Below are 19,058 nucleotides of genomic sequence, written 5' to 3' on the forward strand. Positions count from 1 at the left end.
GGCCACACCCTGAGATGTCTCCATGGGACCGTGAAGTTGGAGTTGTGCAAGTTTGGAAACACCTCACCTCCCCCACCCAGAAGAAATCAAGTCAGGTGTTCATATACTGAATGAGTGGAGGTGCATAAATTCAGCCATGCAACTATTTTTGTTAAAGGTCTAGTACAAGGGTGGGGAAACTTGGAACCCTCCAAATACCGTGGGCTCCCAACAGCCCCAGATAGCAAAGATAGTAGTCAAGGATGATGGGAGTTCCAACCACATCTGGAGGGCCAGATGTTTCCTGTCCTTGGACTATGGCTATGGAGTGGCTTGGAAAAGGGGGTATGATGTGGGATTGGTCAGCTTGCCCTAACAAGCTAGGGATGCTATGTGATGGCTAGTACCTAGAAACAGGAAATAGCATGCTAATTGAGGACAGGACGCTGGACAGACACTATCAGTTTTGAGATGATTATCCGTGATTCATCACACACAAACTATTTGGGGGCAGAGATAGCCAAAGAAGGCTTCAGGCATCACAAAGAGAATGGCAGCTGCTTTGTGCTGCTTGCTTTCTGTACTTCTCAGTCCCATCCATGATAGAGCTTCCGCATTTCCTCTCACCCAAGAGTCGCACAAGATCCTAATGTGGGGACAGCTTGTGCAACTTCCTCCGGAAGAGATAGGCGTATTTTGGTTGTTGATGGGCAAACACAGACAGGAAGCCCAAATAGGAAAGGCTGCTTCATCCCCATGCCTGGAGCCACGTTAAGGTCCATGGAACTACTGTACAGTTATCATGGGCGATGCGATCCCATGGATACATTCTGGGACAAGATACGCTTTCATAACTCCTGACCAAAAAGTGATATTTTTACTTTCCCAAAGTCTCCTGTGGGGTGGGTGTTCCAAAAGCAAACAGTCAGTTTACCATAGGCTTGAGCCTATGGCCCCAATTCTACAGGAAAAACTTGTAGCTACTTCATTTGAAAGCTCACTGCTTTTCATAATGTTCCATATGAAAAGGGATGGTTAAATACGAAAACTGCACAGTAAGAGGTTTTTGCTTTTAATAATGTATTAAATCTCTGTATACATTCATCTCAGGTTTTGGAAAGGATTTAAACTATTTATTAACATGCAATTTTCTTCCCTGTATTCCAGGTTTTTTGTTACTAAGAACAAGAGCAGAGCTAGCCTTACTATTAGGCAAAGTGAGATGTCTTCTTTGGGCAGCTGGCTTTGGATGCCATGAAAGACTAGCAAATGATTGGCAAGATGCATTTGTGGGATTTTTCTGCCTCTAGTGCCAAAATAACTGGCCTTGCGCACCATGTACATTGACTTGTGGGGCATTGACTTAGGCAGCAAAATAACATGAGCTGGTCAGGAGCATTGTGTTTAGAAGGGCAGGCCAGACAAAGCTTTATGATGCTGTCAAGGATAACTTGGGGGGGGAGGGGCTGGTCTTCTATCTGCAGGTGAAATGTGGTGGTACTGCACTGATAGCTAAAATGATACTCCGCAATAAATCCTATCACATGCTTGCTTGAACTATTTACTCAGGAGTAAATTCCACTGAATCCTGCAGAACTTAACTTCCCAATAAAATGTGGCTAGGATTTGGATAGAACTTGAACGACCGCAATCCGTTCCGCGGAGGCAGTCGCTCGCCAAAGCGGTTGCTCGCCGAAGGCACGCTTCTGCGCAGATCGCTTCTGCGCATTTGATGCCGCGAAACCCGGATGTAAACACTTCCGGGTCCACGGCGGTCACTTGCCGAAGCGGTTGCTTGCCGAGGTAGGCGTAAACCGAGGTTTGACTGTATAGAATTAAGCAAAGATTAGTCTTGAGTCTTTGATAGGATGTATTGTTTCATAAACTGGATGCAACACGAATAAACATTTGTACTGGATATTTATAATGCCTTTGTCACTATCTGTCTCCTATTGGGGATAATGTTGGCTTTTAGGATTACTTTGATGTATGTGAAATAGTTTGAACATTGGAAGTGTGACACAAATGCTAATTTCATATTTCTCTGTGTCTGTTCAGTTGTCCACCTAGGTATACCAGGTGTTTGCAGGAGAGGGTGGGGGGTGTGTGCCCTTGTCATCTTCTGTGACAATCATCTTCAGCTCAGCCATAAAGCCTCCTTGTGCTTCAGATTGTTGCTTCCTACTTGGCTGTAGGCACTGCTGACCCCTCTTCAGGAAAAGGAGAGGATTAGCTGTTCTGCATCTGATCAGACCTGTTCTTCTGGGCAGCTGCCATTTGTTGATATAGATGAGCAAGCAAGCCCAGATAAAAACTTATTATCTTTATAAAGGGTAATACAAATGGCCACAGCCTACTCTATAGATGACTTCCCTGTCTTTCCCATGGCAGTGCCAAAATCTTACCCCATTCCTGCACCTCAATGTCCCTTGACCAGTTCCTAATGCAATCTGTCCGCTTCCTGTTTTCCTTGTAAACAAGTGCTGCTGCTTTTAGCAACATTGCAACACCAGGAATGTAGCCAATTATTTCTGCTTGGCTCTGCATTTGCTGGACTTGCCAGTTACAAGCTGCTTCAGGTTTTTGTTTTTAAGCAATTAATCCATGGTGGTGCCGTAAACCTAAGTTTGGACAGAACACCTGCTTTGCTGGTTCTGTAAGTGCAGAAAAGGGAGCTGCTGGATCAGACCAATAGCCCATCTAGTCCAGCCTCCTGATCTGTCAGTGGCTAACCAGATGCCTATGGGAAACCTGCAAGCAGGACAAGAGCACAAGAGCCCTCTCCTGCAACTTCCAGCATTTGGAATTCAGAAGCATTCCTGCCTCTGTGGAGGCAGAGCCCAGTCATTATGGCTAGTAGCCATTGATGGCCTTACTCTCAGTGGATTTGTCTACCTAGGCAGGCTACACTGCATAGAAGAAGCTACCAAGTCAGACCACTTGCCCATCTCGCTCAGTGCCAGCTGTGGCTCTCCTTGCCCTGCCTAGAGATCCCAGGGATGGAACCTGGACCTTCTGCATGCAGAGCAGGCCTCTGCCACTAATCGCCAGCACACCCACCCACGTGTGCCTCCCTCTACACCCGTATGACCCAGTTCATTCACAGGCACATGAGGTCCTTTCATAGGAGCTGCTTATGATGCAGGACCAGCCCACACTCTTTGGCCAAGTCATTTATTTCTCTTTAAGTCCAATGAGTGTGTGAAGGAAACTTTGAGAACTAGGTTATCGTGATGGAATTATGGTAGTTCGGTGGAAGGGCACCCTCTTTTGGTTTGGGCCTCGCACTGTTGCATTCCTAGTTGATATTTCAAGGTTGTATTTGCCAGCTTTTAACTGTAGTCCATTTAGGGTATGGTATGAGAATGCAAGACGTCAGGGTGTGACTTGGAGAGACAGCACATTCTTGGCAGGAGCATATTATGGATGGATGAAGATGGCTATCATATCTCCTCTCTGTCTTCTCTTCTCCAGGCTAAGCATCCCCAAACCCTTGATCATCTTGGTCTCCTAACAAACTCACACGATCAGGCTGCCAATGGCTTCTAGTCCCAATGGCTATGTGCAGCCTCCTGTATCAAAGGTGGTCTGTCTCTGAATATCAGTTGCTGGGGGACACAAGTGCTGCTGCTGCACACATGTCCTGTTCATGGCCTTCACAGAGGTACCTTGTTGGCTACTGTGAGAACAAGACACTGGATCTCATCCAGCAGGGCTCTCAAGCTCTTACCCGTTAGGAGAGATTCCTGAAAAAATATCCAAAGAGCAGATAGTAGCGTCTATCCCCCCTTGTAAGTAAGTTGAATCTTACACAAGGAGCTGGGCAGCCCTTTGTTTTCTCTAGCCCACCAAGTGACTGAGCTGGCCTTGGTTGCAAGCCCAAGCAAAATATCTTTTCAGAGAAGCAAAGGAGAAGCTTTGGCCATTAGCTAGGCGGCCTTAGAGACTCATCCTACGTGACATATAAGAATGCTTTGAGCTGATCAGGTGAATGAGGGGCAATCCTGCATTTGTGCAACTGGGTGCTGTTCATCACAATGCAGAAGACTCAAAGCTGGATATCTAAATGGAAAACCACCTGGGGAAGTGAAAGCAGGCAGGGAGGCACCAGAAGGGCCAAGCCCTGTTTTCTGCCAGCTTCCAGCTGCCTAGCCAGAGATCCGGTACTGTATAGCCTTATCTGACAGCAAAGGGACTGTTTGCTCTGCAAATAGAATAAACCAGCTAAGTGTCAAAATGAGGGTCCAAGGATCATGTGGAGTGTTGGAGTAGATGTACAGGTGCCAATGGGAAATCTGGCCTGTATGCCTGTGCAATACTTTTAAAGGAGACAAAAATGGGTTTCCTCCACCCCTATTTTCTCCATGCACTAGTGCCAACTCCAGGGGGGGCATGGCTGCTTCGACACCCACAATAATATACTTGTGGAGCTGGGCCCCCACAAAGTCAATGAGCAAAGTTGCAGCCTTCATTGCGGGCACCCACAATCTTTGGCGTAAGATGGCATCTGTGTCTCCATGCATGTGCACGAGGGGTGGCCTACTTCATTAACTTAGCATAACTAAGCTTTAGTGACATGCAGGGATGAAGCATTTTAAGAACTTTGCTGTGAACATGAACACAGAACAGCCAAGCAAGCTATGCTAGGCTGCCAGTCCGAGTCTGAGCCCTCCTCACTGGTCTGTGCCCTGCCAATACAGGGTCCCCAGGATTGTGTTGTGTACACATTACACAGCAGCAAACATAGGATTACCCAGCAAGTGAGGCATCCAATTGGAACCAATGTCAGTCCTGTAGGGCACAGCCTACAATGACATGCTCGTTCCATTTGCACATGATATTCTAGACATGTGTCTAGAGATACATAATGTGTGAGGAATCCTAGACTTCCTGATTTCTTGAGGCTAAAAACATTTTCTAATTGGAGGTTGCAGAATAAATTGTCGTGTACATTTGCTACTCAAAAGCTGGAATGTTAACCATTATTCTTCAGCAGACTGTTCCTATTCCGTGAATGTTCAGAGGAGAAGTGGAGAACCTTTTCTCAGCATTACCTCATGGGCCACCTTCCAGGGCTGTGTACCAGTGGTGGGTGTGGCCAAAGCAAGTGTGTTTTCACACACACACAAACTATCCATCCTCTAGGCAAGTGAGGGATCGCCACAGATTCAAGGGCACATTCTGGCCAGGTAAAATCACAAGCTTGCCTGATGGGACAATTCCCCTCCCCCATGTGCTGTTCTGGGAGTTCTCCCATCCCTATTTCAGGAGGGAGAGGGGAGGGGGGGGAAGCCCCACTGTGCTAGCAGATGTCCTTACACAGGGCTTCTGTTGATGGGACGCATTGGGTGAATCCTTCCCAGAGAGTCCATTCTTGCCCCTGTAGATGTGTCGTGACTCAAGACTCCCCTGTGTGTAGACTTACTTGCTGCACAACCACTTATACCATTTTCCAATTGGAAGAGAACTGTGGTCCCTGGGGGAGCCTGGCAGCAGAGGCTGTGGCGTGTATTCACAGCTGGAGCCTTCTAAGGTCAGGTGGACTGCTATTCAGGTTTCATACTAAGCATACGGAAAACGTTGAATGGAAGACCGTCCTGTGAATCCACCTCTGGGCTCCCCCGCTGACTCTGTTTGAGGGAATCACCCCCTGACTCCACTACCTACATGCCAAGATCTTTGAAATCATAAGCTGGCACCCCGTGCTGGAGGCCCAAGAACAGAATGAGGAAGTGGGCAAGGCTGCATTGGAAGAAAGGTGCTACAGAAGAGGAGGTGGGGTAAACATTTCACCCTCCTTTTTTTTGCAAAGGCTGCATGAATGTACGCTGTTGGAGGGCGGCCTGCTGGCTCCTGTGGCTCTCTGAGCTTGCCTGGCGCACAAAGGGAGAGTGGAGTGCCCCAGAGGTCTATGGTGTACATTTGGCTAAAAGCTTGTAGCAACAGCCCTAGAGACTGTTTCCAATACACTCCAAGCAGATGGATGGGAGAAAGGGCAATTAGGCTATAATTCTCTGCTTAATTGTATGTCTTGCGCTTTTCCACTGTAAGGTGGGAGGAGGGAGGCGAGAGCAGCTGAGGGAGCCAAGCTGAGCGTTTAGAAAGGAGCTTGCCTTTGCCCAAACACACAATAATCCCTCTGACCCACCTCCCCCCCCCCGCCACTTCCTACAAACTGAACTCGACTCCACTTGCCAAATTATTTACTCCAGGGTTGGTTGGTTTTATTGTTGCAAGTGCTTGACTCTCAGTATGTGTGTGTTTTCCCTCCTCCAGTCTCCTAACATTTCATAGCTAGTTAAAGGAGCAAAGTTCAGCATTGCATGCAAAAGGTAAAAAGAAGAAGCAGCTATGTGGCAGACTTCGGTAAGAGGTAGGGGAAGCACTCCCTCCCCCTGTGGGATCAATTGCAGGGCAAGCTCTAAAAGGCCAGGGACATTTAGCTTCCTGGAAGCGTGATTGATGTATATAGTCTGTAGGGGGAAAGGCTTTTGGCCTCAGCTGTATGTTCGAGTCCTGCCTGCATCCAACCCACTCAGAGTAACCTGATGCAACAGCGAACAGGCCTCCATCCCTCCCTTCTTGCCCCGGAGACCTCGTGATTGACAATGTTCAGCCACTACTATCTTCTGTAGCATCTGGCAGATTCTGTGGAAACTGCTGTCATTGCAGAATGGAGGAAGAAACCCTGGGGTCCTACCTAAGGCAAACACAGAGAATTGTGCTCCTTCTCAATTGCCCTTTGTGGAGAAATGTGCTTCTTAAGTTTTGTAAGGGGTAAGGAAAGCAGGGAAAGGATCTGCTGCCCGTTCCCCCACCCCCACCATGATGAGGGTTTAGGACCCATTTGTCTGTCCTCAACTCCCAAACTACTGGGAGGTAGGGATGAGGGATAAAATCATTTCAAATGCACATTCCAAAACAGCAGGCGAACCAAAACACAGCCACCTGTCAAAATTCACTTGCGAATTTTGCAGGCAACTAGTGTTTACAAAATGAACGTACTAGGGTAAAGTATGACTATAAAGTACATAAATCAATAAAAAAACATGAAAAATGTATTACATTAGAGAAAATTGCTTTGCAAACAAAGTGTATTGGGTAAAATATACAAAAATGTGTACGTTATGAGAAATTTGCACTAAAATTCAAAAGAGGGTTTAAAATAACAATAATTGCAAACTAATGTTAACGTGTGCAGAACTGAACTCGAGAGTAACTGGGAGAAAATGAAATGGGCAGAATCATCCATCCCTATGGGCAAAATGCAAAATGCCACAAATGTTGGAGTGACCCACCCCAAGATACCTTCGTCTCAAAGGGTGGATGAAGAATACCCAGCTGATTTGCAAAGGGTCCATACTTTGACCCAACCTCCATTTCTGTTGTGCAAGGAGGTTGCTGGTAATAGAGCCTGCTGCCGTGCTGTTGACTGTGCCAGGCGTGCTTGGGCAATGCCTTGCTCCCCAGGGTGCAGCTTTTTAGCTTGCCTGTCTCCCATCTCCTGCTACCCTGGCTGGCATAGGTGTGCCCTGCTGATAGAAAGCCCTGCCAGGCAGGAGAGGAATCGGGGAAACACCCTGCTTTTTATGCCTTCTGCTGTGAAGGAGGAACAAGTTCAGAGGAATGAGTTTGCCAATATGCAAAAGGTGGTGCCCTGTACTGCCAGCTCATACGCCTTAATCTTGATTTTCATCATTTTGTGGGCTTGTAGAAACCTGAAGTTCCATGTGATACTGAAATTAAGAGCTTCAGATTCCATTTTAAAAATGCTTTTGGTTCTCACAGATGCAGAGAAAAAGGATTAAAAGTGGGATTAAAAGCAAGTGACCTAAATGCTCAGAACACAAAATGCATTTTTAAAAAAATAAAATAAAATCCTTTATCCATTTTATTCTTAAAGGTAATCATCTGATTTTTTTTAAAGCCATTTCATTTATACATTTATACAGACAGACAAACAGAGGGAGGGGGGAAAGATGGCTAGGAGATAAGACTGTAGACTTTTTGCTTGGAGCGGTGCCAGAATGAAGTGAGGTATTATGGGACACACCACCCTTCCCCAACCCATGCTGGCTGAGGCTGATGAGATTTGTAGTCCAAAACTCCAGGACAGAAAGAGTTTGAGGAAGGCTGGAATACATTGAAAACGATAGAGCAGGTTAATATAGTAAAAGGAAGAGGACTAGTCTTTATTTCCATTTTTTAATTTTAGATTCTATGGAGTGTTTTTTTTATATATTTTGGGAGAGATTCTCCAACATCAGCTTAGTCAGGGTGGGGGAAAGCGGCATTGCACCCTGCCCCTTTCTGTGTCCCCTGTTTGCAAATGTCTCCCCCCTGTGCTCTGCTTCTTGCTCCTAAGCCCCATCTGGCAGCATGCATTCTCATTCATGCGCACAAGGCAGGCCTGGCAAAATAAGCTTGTGGCGATTCAGCATTTGCATGGTTTCCCTGAAATGCTGATTCAGCCCATGTGGAGGAAAGGGGGGGGAAGGTGGTGAGAAACATGCCATTCTGCTGGATCGTCATTCCTCTGCTTTGTCTTTGTGCTGCGATGGGTGAAGGGCAGGCAGATGAACCTCTCCAGGGCAAATGCTCGCCTCTCGTGCGGAGGGGCAGGGCATGCAACATACATACCAGCTCCACAGGCATGTCCTTCCTAATCAAGAACAGCTTGTTGCATTATTCGTCCCCTGACCACCCCTCGACGTTGCCTCTAAGATGGTTTGCTGCTTAAATTTAACCGAAGTCAGGTTTGAGATCACATTGGCCACCTGCAGACAGTAGGTAGCATCACAAATGTGCAGTTCTCATTTGTGTTGCAAAGGGCGCTGTTGCTATTTTGAGGCGGGGCTTGGTCACATACCAACAAATTAAGGCAGTGCAATTCTAGTTGGTTGGGAGGTCTTGCACAAACGACCCTCCTTCCCCCAAAAGATCAGACTTCTTGCAATAAAGAAAGTGGCAGAGAAGTGCATTAGAAATGCAATGCCCTCTAATCTCTAGAATGAATGACAAGCAGTTAGCTTCATCTGCTCCTCTGCAAATAAGGCAGGGTGGATGCTCAATATCATGTAGTGCATAGCTGCCAAGTTTGCCCTTTTCTCACGAGGAAGCCTATTCAGCATAAGGGAATTTCCCTTAAAAAAGGGAGAACTTGGCAGCTATGATGTAGTTTGGGAGTGCTCAGAGTATCCAGACATTTTGTCTTAGGGCAGCATTTATGTTGCTGAACATCACATTTTCAAAACACTCCGAACCAGAATATTTTGCTGCTGGGAAAATACTATTTCCCATCCACCCTTCCCCAATCAGTTACAATTGGGAGTGCTGCAGGGAATGTGACTGAACAAGTATTGCAAGCACCTATTGGACTGCGCCTGTACCATCACTGGCTTTGCTTATTTTTAAAGAACTGCTTGGAGGCCACACAACCCTCAGCTGTATCATGCATACACTGATGTGCTCACATAGTGTAAAGTTCTTGTTTCTTGGTTAGCATGAGCATGCCTATCCCTACCTTCACAGATATGATGGACCAGTTTTGCCAAGCTGCTTTCTGACTCACCCATTTTGTGGAGATGGGGTATTGTGCTAATGGCAGCAGATCTGGGTTAAAATTTAGTATGGGTAGCACTTAAAGATTCTGGCTCTGATTGAGCAAGAGTGATTCTATCAGAAATATATTCCTCAGTGTTCAAAGGCATCCATCCCCCATGTAAATGTGCAGAGGACTGTAGCTTTAGTTACATTAGCATCCTATTCATTTCAGCTAACTCATCTCATTGATTTCAGTTGGTGTTTAAGGATAATGATCTTTCTCTGGATTGAGAGAAATCTGTTTCTGGTGGTGGTGGTTTTGATTATCTTAAAATCGCTATAACTGACCCTGAATCTGTCTTACAATGAGGAATATCACCAGTCTAAACCCACTCCATGTACAAAGAGGAAAAAACTTTTTCCACAAAATCATGGGAGAAGGATCTTCTCCCATGATTTTGTGGAAAAAGTTTTTTCCTCTTTGTACATGGAGTTGTTGTTGTTGTTTATTTATTTCCATTTCTATACTGCTTTATATTTTTAAGAAAAATCTCAAAGTGCTTCACAGCACATTAAAACATCAATAAAGCAATCCAGAATAAAATATTACTGAAGAAAGTCAAATATAAAGTATACAGACAAAGCAACACAATTAACAGAAACTAAAATATTATCTTAAAGATATCAAAATAAAACATTACAAAGGAGGTCAACTACAGAATACATATCACAATTAACAAAAAAAAATCTTAAGCATTTCAAAAGAAAGCAAATCTGTGTGCAATGGCAGGTTCCATGCATGTACACATCTTGAAGAAAGCAGACATCCTTCTTTGCAACATCCAAACATTCCCTGATAATCATTTGGGGGGTTGGGAGTTGCAGCATTCCTGCACTTGCTGCAGGAAATGGGGACATGAGAGAGATCTCAACCAAGGCTAATTACCACAATGTGCCCTTTGTCCATTAGCATTTACAATTAGTAGCGGCAAAGACCTCTAGCACAATTGCACCATGTTAACTTCCCATTGGACACTGGTACACATTGCTGCAGAGAGTGACCTTTGTGTATTGCGGCAAGCATTTCTCCTCTTGATAAGTGCTGACGATGTAATGGCAGCTTCTTGCATGTCTTTCCCCCCATTTCATGAGGTTGACCATGCATAAAGTGGATTTATGCAATGAACGTTGGTCCTTTGGAGTGGATGGTGTAGAATAGTGGGTAAGAATGAAGAAGACACTGCTCTCAAAACAACCAGCTCTTTATTCTAGCTCTGAGTCCAGACTGAACAGTAGCTTAGCCAACTGGCCTATATACAGTGGTACCTCGGTTTATGAACACAATTGGTTCCGGAAGTCTGTTCATAAACTGAAGCGTTCATAAACTGAAGCGAACTTTCCCATTGAAAGTAATGGAAAGTGGATTAATCTGTTCCAGACGGTCCGCGGGGTACTTAAACTAAAGCGTTCATAAACTGAAGCGAACTTTCCCATTGAAAGTAATGGAAAGTGGATTAATCCGTTCCAGACGGGTCCGCGGAGTACTTAAACTGAAGCGTTCATAAACTGAAGCATGGGTGTAATTGGGTCCGAAAGTCTGTTCATAAACTGAAGCGTTCATAAACTGAAGCGAACTTTCCCATTGAAAGTAATGGAAAATGAATTAATCCGTTCCAGATGGGTCCACGGCGTTCATAAACCGAAAATTCATAAACCGAGGTGTTCATAAACCGAGGTTCCACTGTAGTACTCAGTAACTTGCAACAGTAACAAACTTCCCCTAGCTACCCAATCCGTTAACAGCACTCTCAATCCTTCATTTGCATGTTGTGGACCTGAGTGAGAACTGCAGCCACAATGGGCAGGGTAAGAACTGCAGCCACGGTGACCAGAAGGAGTACTGCAGTTAACTTAATACATAACAGATGGGTCACTGCGCCACCAAACTCAGTCTCCATTCAGCCAGTCCCCACCTCCATGACTTCTTACTTACAGCCTTTCCACGGGGTGATCCTGGCTGCCCACCTCCTCCTCCTCCTTAGGCTGTTTTGCCCTTATAGAACTCAGCAGGGAGGAAGAAAGTGCTAAGCTCCACCTGTCATCTGCGCTGGCTCCACCTCCTGTTGTCCTCCCTGCCCTACCAGGCCCAATGGGCAGCAGATGCCACTGAATTAATGTGTATCCTCCGCAGAAGACTCTCCACAGTAATGTTGGCTATGGTTCTTTCCTTGACACCTGCATATGGGGGCCATGCTCCATTGTTTGAAGCTGCTATTGCAGCCATACTTGGCTGCCTTCTCTGTGCAATGTTTTCATTTGGGTGGCATGTGTCATCCTGAATCATCCTGCCTTTTGTGTGGAGGGGGTCGCTTGGAAGATGCTTGTTTTGCATCACTTCCCTCTGCCTGGTGTGAGCTGCTGGTGTGTGAGCTGAGTTCAGAGAGAGCTATGGCACTGAGTCAAGTATTGCCCATGAGAACAAAGTTTAGCTGCAGACAAAATCCCACCTCAGTAACCAGGTTAGCCACATCTCAGGCAGACATGTAGTACCTCTTGTAATCTATTCTCCCACTAGATTAGGAATTCAGAATATTAGGCATTATATATCCCCCCCCCCAAAAAGCAACAAAGGGGCTCATAACTTTGGTATTTGCTGCCACAAGGGCATGCTAAGAATGTGATGACAACCACATAACTTTTCTCACTCACAACCCACCATTAATGTGGAAAGGAAGACCTTACTCTCTTATAGCAACAATGTGAGCAGTGGTGCACTCAGATTCACTCTTAAAAACGTTGGCTCAAACAGCAACTATGCCACTATGAATGCTAAGTGTGCAAGGCCTGTGTGTTGCCAAGAAGGACCACACCAGCCGTCTCAGCGCTTCTGCAGCTACAACTGTTGCTCTAAGTAAAAGTAAAGGTAAAGGGACCCCTGACCATTAGGTCCAGTCGTGACCGACTCTGGGGTTGCGGCGCTCATCTCACGTTATGGGCCGAGGGAGCCAGCGTACAGCTTCCACATCATGTGGCCAGCATGACCACATGCTCTTAGTATCTCTACCAAATAGAAAAACGAGAGTTCCAGATGCAGGAAGTAAGCCTTGCCGAAGTGCTGAGCACTGGCCTATACATCAGATTGTGTGAGGCAGAAAACTGTCTGGAAGGAACGCCAGGAAGTGGAGCTAGTCCTAGGAGGCTGCAGAGGGCGAAGGCCTGTGTCTGTTTTTGCGCCTGTTTACTCTGATAACCACGGGTGCAATTCCTTCTGTGCTGAGTGCATAGCCTTCGGAGCCATGTAGATGCCAGGATGTCACTGGAAGGTTGTGGCCTCTTTGGGGGAGCTATGACACGGAGCAGAATCAAATATCACACTTGAAGGGTCATTCCGGATATTTTTCATGCTCGTACCCAATTGGAACCCAAATTTAGCTGCCCAGAGGGATGGATTTCAGGTGGAGTTTGGGTTCCATTTTAGTACCAGCTGACGGCAGTGTACCCCCATTTGCTGATCAGGGGCCTGTGTGACTAATGCAGCTGTTTTTGAACCATCCCTAATGACAGAGCCTTGCATCTGGATGAAGTGGTGGTGGTGGGGTAGCAATGCCTGGTGACTAGAGAGGCATGTATCCAATGCTTCACTTGGACTGGCCTCTTCCTCAGCATCATCATATCCTTGCAGACAAAAGAGCCAGACTGAGCAGCGATGACGTGTGCCTCTGACAGACAAAGAAAGAACAAGAGACAGAGATGGTTGGTGCACTTCTAATTGAGAGCTCACAGAATCATCCTACTGCCCCAGCAAGAACCTCAAGCGGTGCAGTCAGCAAATATACACTCTTTCTGGCACTGACTCATTCCTCTCCCTCCTGGCAGCTGATGAAGGCTTGACTCACTGGGGCGACTCAGTTTCTGAGCCTAGTCGTGGCCTGCTCTTCCTTTCACTTTCCCCCTTGCCCATCCCCCATCCCCCACCCCCTGTCAGATTCTGCCCTTGGTCGGTGTCCCACTGCCTCGTTCCCAGGCAGATTCCTTGCGCTTTGCTTGCTCCGCTGAGCAGCCTCTCTCTCAGGCCCAAGAGGCCAAAGGGGGACGAGCGGAGATTAATGGTAAGCTGATTGCTGCAGCCAGTTAGGGAAATGCTGAGGAGATTGTTTGACCATCATCGCTCCCAGCTGCCGGCCAAGTCACATGACACCAGGCCTTACTAGAGAGCTGAAGGTGGGATTAGATACGTCAGTGTCAGATCAGAGATGTGAGAATTGACAAGAGCTAGAAATGAATGCTTCCATCAACCAGGCTCTTCTGCCTCAGCCTTCCTGCCAAGGAGTCTTTTGGCCCTGCCCAATGCAACACACATATGTCCCCCTTCACAAGTCAAGGACACAAACTATGATGAAATCACAAAGACTTAAAAGTGCAGAGACCCTCAAAAACAGTGGAAGCTAAGCCTGGGGCCATTGCTCTGCAGCTTGTTTTGCTTTGCTTTGCTTTGCTTTGCTTTGCTTTGCTTTGCTTTGCTTTGCTTTGCTTTGCTTTGAGCGGTGCAGGAAGCACAGTCCCTGGTGTTGAGACCCTAGAAGGTGAAGTAGTACATTTTTGTGACTAAAACATGGTTGGCAAAGCTGTTCCCACTGCTATTGACTTCATAAAGGGAGGCGTTCCAAAGCCATATGATCGGGCCCGGTAACCTTCCCTTTGAATGCATTGTGCTGTCATTTCTTTCTCATAAGAACACAGGAAGCTGCTTCTTTCCATTGGATCTATATAGCTCAATATTGTCGACACTGACTGGCAGTGGCACTCCAGGGTTTTCCCTACCTGGAAATACCAAGGGATTAAACCCATTGCCTTCCATGTGCTCTGCTTCTGAGCAACAGCCTTTCCTTGTCCATCTTTCACTTGGGTTTTTCTTTCTTTCTTTCCTTTTTAAAAAAATCATTATTAGAATTAATTTCTTCTACTTCCATGGAAACGAACTACAGGCTGATGGCCCTATTATTCGGTTGCAGTGAAAACCAATAAAAGAGAGGAGGAAGCAGATGTTGTTTTTGTAAATGCAGGCTCAGCAAGATAAAGATCGCTTCCAAGTAGGGCCCTCCTAGTGGCCACCGGTCACTGCTTTTCCCATTTGCTGCTGAATGTTAAAAATAAATAAATAGGGGGAGCAGCACACTGTTCCCTGCTGGCAAAAGTTTTTGCTTTTACACTATTGCCAGTTGAGAGATTTTGGTTAGTATTGTCTTTGAATCTTTTGATGTATTTTAATTGGGTATTGGTTTTTCTTTCAGAAATTGTAAGTTGCTTTGAGACAAATATATATAGCAATAATTAAATAGGCAGCACATTCCTTTTCTTTCTTATAATATATTTCATATAACATACCCTCTTTCCACACCAGTGGAACATGATGGGATCCAGCCAGGCTCCCTCAGGTTCACCTCCTCTTCTTCCCTGCTTCCTACCCTCTGCCAAGTTCTGATTCTTTGAAGTGCAGGTCCACATCCACACGCCCAGGTATATTTTGTTCTGTTTTTTTTTTTTACGGCAGAACCATAAAATTTTGAAATATTTAGCTACAACCCCCTCAACATCTAATGCCACTGCTTGCTCAAGATGGAGCCTCATCCACTTGTCCTTGGATGAAATTCTACCTCCAGGTGTTGCTTGCTGTAATCCAGTCTTCCCCAACTTGGTGCCCCTCAGATGCTGTTGGGCTACAACTCCCATCAGCCTCAGCCAGCACGGCCAATAGCCAGGGATGATAGGAGTTGTAGTCCAGCAACATCTGGCTGCTCCTGCTTCACAGAGTTGCCCATGTGATCTAGAGGAGAGGGAGGAGGAATGGATGCCAAGAGGTGTGGCTGCTCTTGCACTGCTGAATTTGGGACTGTTAACAGTGGGTGTGAAGCAACGGAAGCTGCTTCAAAGTCCTGCCCTTGGCAGCATTACATTTTTTAAACTCCCACCCCAGGAAGAGCTGCTTTCTAATAACCAGGCCCTGCCGATGCTCAGCCTCATAGGTCATTTTCGTTGGTCATCACCCCAGCGGACTCCCCACCTCCTGCTTTTGCTGCCTAACACTGAGCTTATCAATGCCTTTGTTGACCATCCCACCCCAAGACCTCTGCCCTCCCTGGTTTATCTCACAGATCCCTACTCTTGCCTGCAAAATAAAAATGGATCACAGAGGCCTCTCTTTAAGCAAGCACTGCCCAGATCGGTGGCTTCTGCTTCCCAAACGAATGCAGCTTCTCATTCTTCCTTTCTTGGCAGACCTGCTACCTCGGCAGTGATTCAGTTTCATCTCTAAAAGAACCAGCAGGATGGCTTGGGGTTGGCAGGTGTGGCCTCCATCTGCAATCTTGGGCATGATTCATCTTGCCGAACTGGCAAAGGGTGACGAATGTGAATGCCCCTTGCCAGGTGGCACATTTGGAGAAGGGGGTGTGCGCACTCCCGGTGGGATCACAGCCACAGCGTGGCAGGAAGGACACTGAATGGCGCATTGCAAACCTGCTTCCTCATGCAGGGTTCCCCCCATCCCCTGCTTCTCCGTTCTGTTTGTGTGTGGTGTGCTTCTGCAGCCTCAGCATTTCGGAGCATCCATGTGTCAAGGAACAAAGAGGGGAGAAGGAACATGAAAGAGCAGGGCAGGTCCAGCAGAGTGAAAGAGAGCGATTTGCAGAGCCAGAGGCAACGTGGAGACCTTCTCTCCTAGATAGAAGAGATGGCTGAGAAGCTAGGGAGGGTTTCCGTCTGAGCCACAGAGAGGGCAGCACAATGAAAGCATATTGATTTGGGATAATGAGAAGATTGAGGAAGCAGATCGTAAACTAACAGGATATTAAAAGAAACCGGGGCGAAAGCCTATTCAAAAACCCCACGCCTTTTCTTGACAGAGCACGAGCACATCATATATAGCCTGAGGGTATGGCCGGGATCAGCAAAAATGGACAAAGGGTAAATACATGGATTTTAAGCCTTGACTGGCTATTTTAGCAGGGGGGCAAGAAAGGACACAAGCTTGTATCATCGTATAATAGATGCAATGCTTTGCTTCCCGTGGTCGGTTCCCAAATTTGGGCCTAGAATCGAAACATTTCCTACCATTGTTTCTGATCTGTGGTGGAACTAAGCATTACAGTATTTAGAGGCTGAACATATATGGCAAACTCAGAGATCACACGAATTTCTGGGGTGCATGCATACAAAACCAAAGAAACAAACAAGTGTTTTCCGTTTGTAAGGAAACTGTGACAAATGAAGCCAATGTTCTCCAAACTTTCTGTCCCACACAGCAGCCCCCGATGGAAAGAAACTGTTCACACACTTGTATGTGTGAACTGCTCTCCCAAACCAAGGGTATTTGTCTGCATCTAACAAATCTAACAGGGTACATAAGCCCCATCTCCCAGGGCTAAAGCCAAATTCTAGCTATTGAGGATTAGGGGATGAGCCAAGTGTGGGTGGCAGATTATAGTATGGCATTTCCCGCGCCTCTGCTGCCTCCATACCAGCTGATGCAAACATGTTATCAGATGCATCCACAAGGGGAGAGACTCTTTCAAGCCTGTTTATTCCTTTGTGGGAAGATCTTTTCTGGGTTTCTAGTGCTCACTGGAATGCTGGTCAGTTTTACCTGTTCCAGGAAACAAATATGTTCGATGCTGTTGTGAAACGCTGCCCACCTTGCTGAGGGCTCAAATTTCACAACTCTGCAGAAGCTCTTGTTTTGCAGAAGCTCTTGTTTTGCGACCCTCATGGCAAGTGGCTCCCTCCAGCTTTGGTCCTGCCAGCAACAGGGTTTCCAGTATCTGGGGAAGCCTTACAGCCAGTGCTCCCCCCCCCTATAAAAATGTTTAGAGGTACTCTCATTTTCCTACTCATATTGAAATACTGCCCCTCAATGAGGCCAAACTTAGATTCACAAAATGTTTAGGAGTATGCGTACCCCTGCGTACCCCCAGAAAAAAAAGCAGCACTGGGTACAGCCACCAAAACTTCTCCACCTCAGGCAGTCCCACCATTTCATTTCATTTAACAAAATTTATGTACTCCTTGATTGTAGCAAAGCGTCTGCAAGAAATATTAGAAATATCAATAAGAACAGTTAAAAACCAGCAATTTAAAATGCTTTAAGATAATTAAGATCAACAGCAGGCTGAAAAAGAAATTCGAATACATCGACATATACATGTCCTGACAAAACAAATCCAGATGCCCCAAAAATACAGTGAAGCCTGCTGCTCAATGTCAGTAGGTAGGGAGTTTCAAAGTGTAGGTGCTGCCACCACACTAAACGAATGTTTTCTTACAAGTGTGGAATGAAAATTGTGTGGCACCTGTTCACCATTCCAGTTCTGCGGATTGAAGAGGTTGAGTGGGCACTTATAGGGTAAGGTATGGGTGGCTGGGGAAGGACGGGAGGAAGTTTTTAATGTTTGATGTTTTATTCTGTTTAATATTCTGTTGAGAGCCGTCCAGAGTGGCTGGGGAAACCCAACCAGATGGACGGGGTATGAATTAATAATAATAATAATAATAATAATAATGATTTTATTATTTATTAGACCTAAAGGATGATGGGTAGACTTCAGGGCTGCAGCATCAACTTTTAAGCATAAGGATTTGATTTAAATATTGAATTAAAGTGGTTGATTGATTTCTACAGTATATCACCCTTCAGTATCAATTTCTGGGTGGTTTACAAATACACCTCACCCCTGCCTACTCCCTACCCCGCCCCAAGGTAGGCTGGCTAGAGCAGGTTACAAAACTGTGGCTTTGGTGGGTAGAGCCAGATGCAAAATGGTGGCACAGGAAATGTGGCTAATTCCCTACTGTACCTCATAATGAGCCATATATGCTGGGATTTCCAGAAGGGTAGCTATGCTGGTCTATTGTAGGAAAATCAACAAAGTCTTGCAACACCTTAAATATTTATTATGGTGTAAGTTTCTGCAACTCATTGATTCTCGTGTAATAATCACAGCTGTCACCCAGCACTCAGTTATATATACTTGTATGCATGTAGAAGAACAAATCTATATCTACCTTAACACAGATCAGGATTTTAAGCAACCTAATTGAGAGACACATAGAAAGAGATGCTTTTTTGCTGTTGCTATTGTTTAAAAAGTGGGAGTGAGTTAGCTTTGCTAATCTGTTGCAAATCATCCCATGATCTACTGGTAGATCGCAATCTACCTTCTGTTCACCCCTGGCTAGGGATGGTCAGATCAGTCAGTGTCCATTCCTCTGAGTTTGTTATTTTTCTAATCTTAAATTCAGGCGGCCACATTTCAGCATCTGTTTGCAAGGTTCTTTAAAAAAAATGATCAGCATTTTAGTGTACATTTCTGCTAATAGACACATTTTTGCCTGCAACTTCCCCTATTTTATACACATTTTGGCAAGCAATTTTTCCTAACATGAGCCATTTTAGATGTTACACGCTTTCCCTGGATATAAGCATTTTTGCACACCATTTTTCATTAGAAATCTGCATTGCAAAAGCCTTAAACGGCCAAATT

At 45.8% G+C, this 19,058-nt stretch overlaps 1 long non-coding RNA gene across 1 annotated transcript; it reads right to left on the minus strand.

Moving 5' to 3' along the window:
- Positions 1 to 7,999: 7,999 nt before the first annotated feature.
- LOC148686837 (uncharacterized) lies at positions 8,000 to 15,030 on the minus strand. The gene is made up of 2 exons (XR_015948097.1): positions 14,908 to 15,030; positions 8,000 to 8,112 (listed from the first exon to the last, which is right to left on the minus strand). It is a non-coding gene; the product is annotated as an uncharacterized LOC148686837 (long non-coding RNA).
- Positions 15,031 to 19,058: the final 4,028 nt, after the last annotated feature.

This window comes from Zootoca vivipara, chromosome 2 (assembly GCF_965207765.1).
Source record: "Zootoca vivipara chromosome 2, rZooViv2.hap1.1, whole genome shotgun sequence".
NCBI classification, from domain to species: domain Eukaryota; kingdom Metazoa; phylum Chordata; class Lepidosauria; order Squamata; family Lacertidae; genus Zootoca; species Zootoca vivipara.